Source organism: Panthera uncia, chromosome D1 (assembly GCF_023721935.1).
Source record: "Panthera uncia isolate 11264 chromosome D1, Puncia_PCG_1.0, whole genome shotgun sequence".
NCBI classification, from domain to species: domain Eukaryota; kingdom Metazoa; phylum Chordata; class Mammalia; order Carnivora; family Felidae; genus Panthera; species Panthera uncia.
The window spans coordinates 51,497,233-51,503,987 of record NC_064808.1 but is presented as its reverse complement, the minus strand read 5'-3'; positions in this window follow the sequence as shown (position 1 = coordinate 51,503,987).

Below are 6,755 nucleotides of genomic sequence, written 5' to 3'. Positions count from 1 at the left end.
TGAGATCATATGGAGAATACATCAATGGTTGGTACAGTTCACATAATATTTATAACAGTTGATGAAAGGACTAACTGTTTTGCCAACACAGAAATAGGATGCACAATTTCAAGGAGACAAGAAAAAACACACAAAAGTGAAAATTACTTGATGATAGAAATGAAAAAAAAAATCCTACAAGAAGATGAAAATCCCAGAGCTAAAGCGTTTTCTTCCATCTGCTTATATATAAGATTGACCACAACCAAAATAAGAAGGTGATGTCTTAAACTAGTCTGTAAATTCCCATGCGGTTACAAAATGTCACATGACTTAAAAAAAATCTTTGTAACAATTAGTCTTTTACAGACTTTGTGAGGTCATAGGAATAAAATGCATCTGGATTACATTAAATACAATTACAGTGAGAAACAATAAAGGCAGAATTTGATGACTCCAAGCTTTCAAAATAACATAAATGCTATCATAAAAGGGATGGGCTCATTGTTAGTTACTGAGTAGAAGAAAAAGAAGAGACTCTAATAGGTGAGCTCCAACAGAGGCAAGAGGTCAGAAAGGAGGTTAGGGTATCTTTTGCCCCATCACAAAAAGGACTAAGATGCTGTGTAAATGGAGCAGATACTGAAACTTTTCATAGTTTACAGTGTTCTGTATTTCTCCTCTTTTTCATATCACCCAAACACCCCACATCTGCCCGCGCAGGTATATAGGTGGCTGATTGTCTCATCCTTTTTTATTTTCAGTAAACCTGAGAACATTACAGTTAACAGGCATAAAGTAACTGGTATCTAGAATCACAAAAAAACACTTTGCATGTATCATAAATTACTTGAGGGCCATAAATAGAAGAAGATGGGACTAAGATATCTGCAAAATTCTTTAAAATTATATTAGATTTACATTAATCCCCCCCAAATTCTTTTGTTGATGAAAAATTCTAAACACAGAGAATGGAAATAGCATGACAAGGGACAGAAAAGTGAATGACTAAAGCGGGATTTTAAAACCTTAGTCTATCCTTTCTCTCCTAAGATAAACACCCGCTGCAGCCCCTACTTCACTCCCAGTTCCCAAACTGTAGGGGCAGAACCTTACCTGGATAGAGCTGAGGACTGATTTGTCTTGTGCATAGGCTAGTTGCATCTTTGTTTCCAGCAAAATTTCCAGCAGAAGTAGATATTAAAGGAAAGGATGCTAGGCCTTCCTGAGTGCCTGAGCTGATCCCAGAGCATCATTACCTTTCTGATTCCCCTGGAGTGTCATTATCCTTCTGATCCCAGGAGTGTGTTGGTCTGGCCCAGCAACATATGTCCAGAGAGCACTGTGAATTCTAGAAGGAAGGAGTCTTCCTGGAATGAGAATTTGTAACTCTCTGATCTTGGGTTACTTTCAGAGAAAGTTGAGCATAAGCTAATGTGGAGTGAGATCACTAGAATATGAGAAATGGAGATTTCTTAAGTTAAAGAAATAAAGTGTCATTATGTTTTCCACCCTCTGTTATCTGGCGGGACCTGTAGATGAAGTACTATGGTAGATATTCTTGTGCTGATAAATATTATAGTAATCTTGCTCTACCTGCTTCTCCTTTTTCCCGCTACTGCTACATTACTGATAGACTGTTTGCATTTCACCACCTTCTCCTCTTCTTCCTGATCCTCCTACAATGTTACTCCTGTTGCCTAGTATTTTATAGTAATTTTCGGCTTCCAATAAACCTTAAGTACTTTTTTTTTTTTTCAAGGACCACATTCTTCAAGCCTCTCTGGTCATTGAGATATTTAATAATGTATCATTCTCTCTCTGTTTTTTTGGAAAGGTGATGGCAGTAAATTTAGTAACAACATCCCAAACCCCAGAGGACAAGTTTTATAGGTTTTTGTTAGTAATGGGTTATCCCTCTTAGGGACTGGAGGATATTTCAAAGGTCGGCTACTTTCTGACTCAGAGTTTTAATTCACTCGACATAGAAAATCATTAATTAACTGATGGCAGTGTGAAGGCAGCAAACTGTTTTTCTCTAGTAAGCTTGCGGGTTACTGCATTTTAGATGACAGTGACCAAAATGCAGGATTTCCGCCCATGCATTTCCGCAAAATGCAGGATTTTCTTCTGAGTGAGGATCAACTGTGTGACACTCTGTCTCATGTGATACCATCACTAGTCTGTTTATTTACTTATGTACTTTTTTTTGATACTAAGTTGTGAGTAGTTGTCCAAGTTTAGAACTTTTGGTCCAGCTTCAGGACCCATACAAAATCAATTTGGTCTATGAAGAGAAGAAAATCCTTTCATGTGCTATCAGTTGTCATCTTTCATTGATTTTTTCCTTTCTTTTTTTCTTCCCAGTTTCCTCAGGAATTTATTCTTAAAGGCTGACATCTTTCTTTCCTGCTCACCTCATTATCCCACCTTCTTTTCTCTACCCTTTGATTCTTATTTTGTTCTTTATCACTCTCTTGTCTTTCAGTTCTTTCTTGTTTTCTTTCTCTTTTCCTTTTTTTTTCCTTTTCTCTCTCTTTTTATGCCTATCTCAATTTTCTCAAAAGGTCTCTATCATTTGTCTGTTCTTTTTGGAGTATTTAATTTTTCCCTCTCCTTTCTTCAATATGCACCTATCACTGTGAAGTTCTCATCGAAAGAATACAATCATCTTTTGCCCAGAAATATTTTAGAGACCTTTCTCATTTTATTTTATAGCCTAGTTCTTGAAATAATATTTTATATCCATTTTTTCCTATTCAGGTCCTGTATTAATATAGTTTAATCTTCTTTCTTTCTACTTGAATTTTTCTTGCAAAGGAATACACATCTCTCCCTTATAACCCAGGAGTTTTACAACTTGGTATTTACTGAAAAGAAACAGAGAAGGCCATAATAAGACTTGTAGTATAATTTACAGACTAGCCCTGACAACCCAATATCCACTGAAAAGATAATGAGTCTTGGGCGCCTGGGTGGCTCAGTCGGTTAAGCGTCCGACTTCGGCTAAGGTCATGATCTCGCGGTCCGTGAGTTCAAGCCCCGCGTCAGGCTCTGTGCTGATGGCTCAGAGCCTGGAGCCTGTTTCAGATTCTGTGTCTCCCTCTCTCTCTGACCCTCCCCCGTTCATGCTCTGTCTCTCTCTGTCTCAAAAATAAATAAACGTTAAAAAAAATAAAAAAAAAATAATGAGTCTTAATTATTCAGTTCAGTGAGATTTAATGTGTGTATACTACTGTGTAACCATCCATCACCCAACGTAAGATACAGAAAATTTTCAATACCTCAGAGAGTTCCCTCATGCTATATTCCAGTCATTGTCCAAGTCCCTCTCCACTCCAAGTAACTTTTATTGGCTTTTATTGCTACAGATTACTTTCACTTAAATTTTATTTGTGTTATAAATTTAAACTAATAGTGTCAAAAATGTAATAAGAGTTTCAAGCAGAAAGGTGGATTTGGCAAAGGAAGCATCTTGAAACAGGCTGTGGGTATCTGTACATACTAAATATTATTACACTTCAGAGCATGATATGGAATATTGTAGAAGATAGAGAAGCAAGTTAGTGTGTATGCACACATATACATTCATATGTAAATATATACATATACACATTTATACACAAACCTGCTGTTTAACTGTATCTGCCACAGTAATCCATATCATGTTTTGAGCAGTGAAATATTTAAATATATGTATGTATTTGAAGAGGAAAATGTTTTACAAAGGATTGAGAGTTGAGGTTAAAAGTGTTTGAAATCAGTTGGAAATCAGTTGAAATGAGTTGACTCAGTCGGTTAAGTGACTGACTTTGGCTCAGGTCATGATCTTGTGGTCCATGGGTTCAAGCCCTGTGATGGGCTCTGTGCTGATAGCTCAGAGCCCAGAGACTGCTTCAGGTTCTGCGTGTCTCTCTCTTTCTGCCCCTCCCTCACTTGCACTCTGTTTCTGTCTATCTATCTCAAAAATAAGCAAACATTAAAAATTTTTTTTAAAAAGTGTTTGAAATCATTTAAGCAAGAAATAATGTAATATTTGCTTGGATCAATAAGATACAGTAGAATCCTCCTTTTATTGTCTCATGTCTCTGTGGGTCTTTTCCCTTCTTACTGCTTATCTCCTCCAGATAATCCATGCAATGCCCCCCAAACTTCTGAGTTGCCAGATGAATGTATACATTGTTTGGCCATAACTGTTATCTGTATCTTCCCTGTTGTTACTTTAAAGAGAGATCTCCTTTACTTCGTGCAGGGAGCTGTGGTGAGGAAGGAGGCACCATGCTCAACCTTGCATGTGGGCACAAATAGGTGTTTTATGCTGTTGCAAGACTTGATCTCTGTTGTCACACATTCAACTCTGATAAGATCTTTTAATGAAACATCCTACCTGGGACAGTGGGCTCTTAGTTGTAGGCCAGAAACTTAAGGCTTCTGTAAATACATCACTGTTCTCTACATAGTTGGATAATGACTTACTCCAAAATTGGTTGTAAAACCTTTGTTTTCAGGTTGGGAAGCATATATATTGAATTAAATACTGAGTGGATAGTTCCATATCCATATCCATATGCTATATAAACATATGCATGTAAATATATATCTGAATAATTCAACTTCAGTACATGGTGTAATATTAAACAGTTATCTCTGTTTTTAGAGGATGTGAAATGAGTCTTAACTGAAAAAATTAGGCATTGAGGGAAATTAGCAATTATAATATGGGACAATGTGGGATGGAGCCTTCCAGTACAATGCACATAAATGAGTTTAGCACCTCTGATGGAGAGCCAGTTGAAAACTAACATGACAAGAATAAATTCCAGAATCCATGGCTACTTCTGTTACTAGTGAATACTTTGTTTAAGTTTTCTAATTTATTATGGTAACTGTTAGAACTAATAAATTCAGTATAGTTGCACAATACAAAATTAATATACACACATTATATGTGTTTTGATATATAAACAATGATCTATCTGAAAAACTGGCAGTCCCATTCAAAATAACAACAAAAAGAATAAAATACTTAAGAATAAACTTTTTATAAAATGTTTATTTATTTTTTTTTTCTTTTTTTTTTTTCTTTTTTTTTTTTTTCATTTTTATTTTTATTTATTTATTTATTTATTTTTTAATATATGAAATTTACTGTCAAATTTGTTTCCATACAACACCCAGTGCTCATCCCAAAAGGTGCCCTCCTCAATACCCATCACCCACCCTGCCCTCCCTCCCACCCCCCATCAACCCTCAGTTTGTTCTCAGTTTTTAACAGTCTCTTATGCTTTGGCTCTCTCCCACTCTAACCTCTTTTTTTTTTTTCTTTCCTTCCTTCCCCTCCCCCATGGGTTTCTGTTATGTTTCTCAGGATCCACATAAGAGTGAAACCATATGGTATCTGTCTTTCTCTGTATGGCTTATTTCACTTAGCATCACACTCTCCAGTTCCATCCATGTTGCTACAAAAGGCCATATTTCATTTTTTCTCATTGCCACGTAGTATTCCATTGTGTATATAAACCACAATTTCTTTATCCATTCATCAGTTGATGGACATTTAGGCTCTTTCCATAATTTGGCTATTGTTGAGAGTGCTGCTATAAACATTGGGGGTACAAGTGCCCCTATGTATCAGTACTCCTGTATCCCTTGGATAAATTCCTAGCAGTGCTATTGCTGGGTCATAGGGTAGGTCTATTTTTAATTTTCTGAGGAACCTCCACACTGCTTTCCAGAGCAGCTGCACCAGTTTGCATTCCCACCAACAGTGCAAGAGGGTTCCCGTTTCTCCACATCCTCTCCAGCATCTATAGTCTCCTGATTTGTTCATTTTGGCCACTCTGGCGTGAGGTGATAGCTGAGTGTGGTTTTGATTTGTATTTCCCTGATAAGGAGCGACGTTGAACATCTTTTCATGTGCCTGTTGGCCATCCGGATGTCTTCTTTAGAGAAGTGTCTATTCATGTTTTCTGCCCATTTCTTCACTGGGTTATTTGTTTTTCAGGTGTGGAGTTTGATGAGCTCTTTATAGATTTTGGATACTAGCCCTTTGTCCGATGTGTCATTTGCAAATATCTTTTCCCATTCCGTTGGTTGCCTTTTAGTTTTGTTGGTTGTTTCCTTTGCTGTGCAGAAGCTTTTGATCTTCATAAGGTCCCAGTAATTCACTTTTGCTTTTAATTCCCTTGCCTTTGGGGATGTGCCGAGTAAGAGATTGCTACGGCTGAGGTCAGAGAGGTCTTTTCCTGCTTTCTCCTCTAAGTTTTGATGGTTTCCTGTCTCACATTCAGGTCCTTTATCCATTTTGAGTTTATTTTTGTGAATGGTGTGAGAAAGTGGTCTAGTTTCAACCTTCTGCATGTTGCTGTCCAGTTCTCCCAGCACCATTTGTTAAAGAGACTGTCTTTTTTCCATTGGATGTTCTTTCCTGCTTTGTCAAAGATGAGTTGGCCATACGTTTGTGGGTCTATTTCTGGGGTTTCTATTCTATTCCATTGGTCTATGTGTCTGTTTTTGTGCCAATACCATGCTGTCTTGATGATGACAGCTTTGTAGTAGAGGCTAAAGTCTGGGATTGTGATGCCTCCTGCTTTGGTCTTCTTCAAAATCACTTTGGCTATTCGGGGCCTTTTGTGGTTCCATATGAATTTTAGGATTGCTTGTTCTAGTTTCGAGAAGAATGCTGGTGCAATTTTGATTGGGATTGCATTGAATGTGTAGATAGCTTTGGGTAGTATTGACATTTTGACAATATTTATTCTTCCAATCCATGAGCA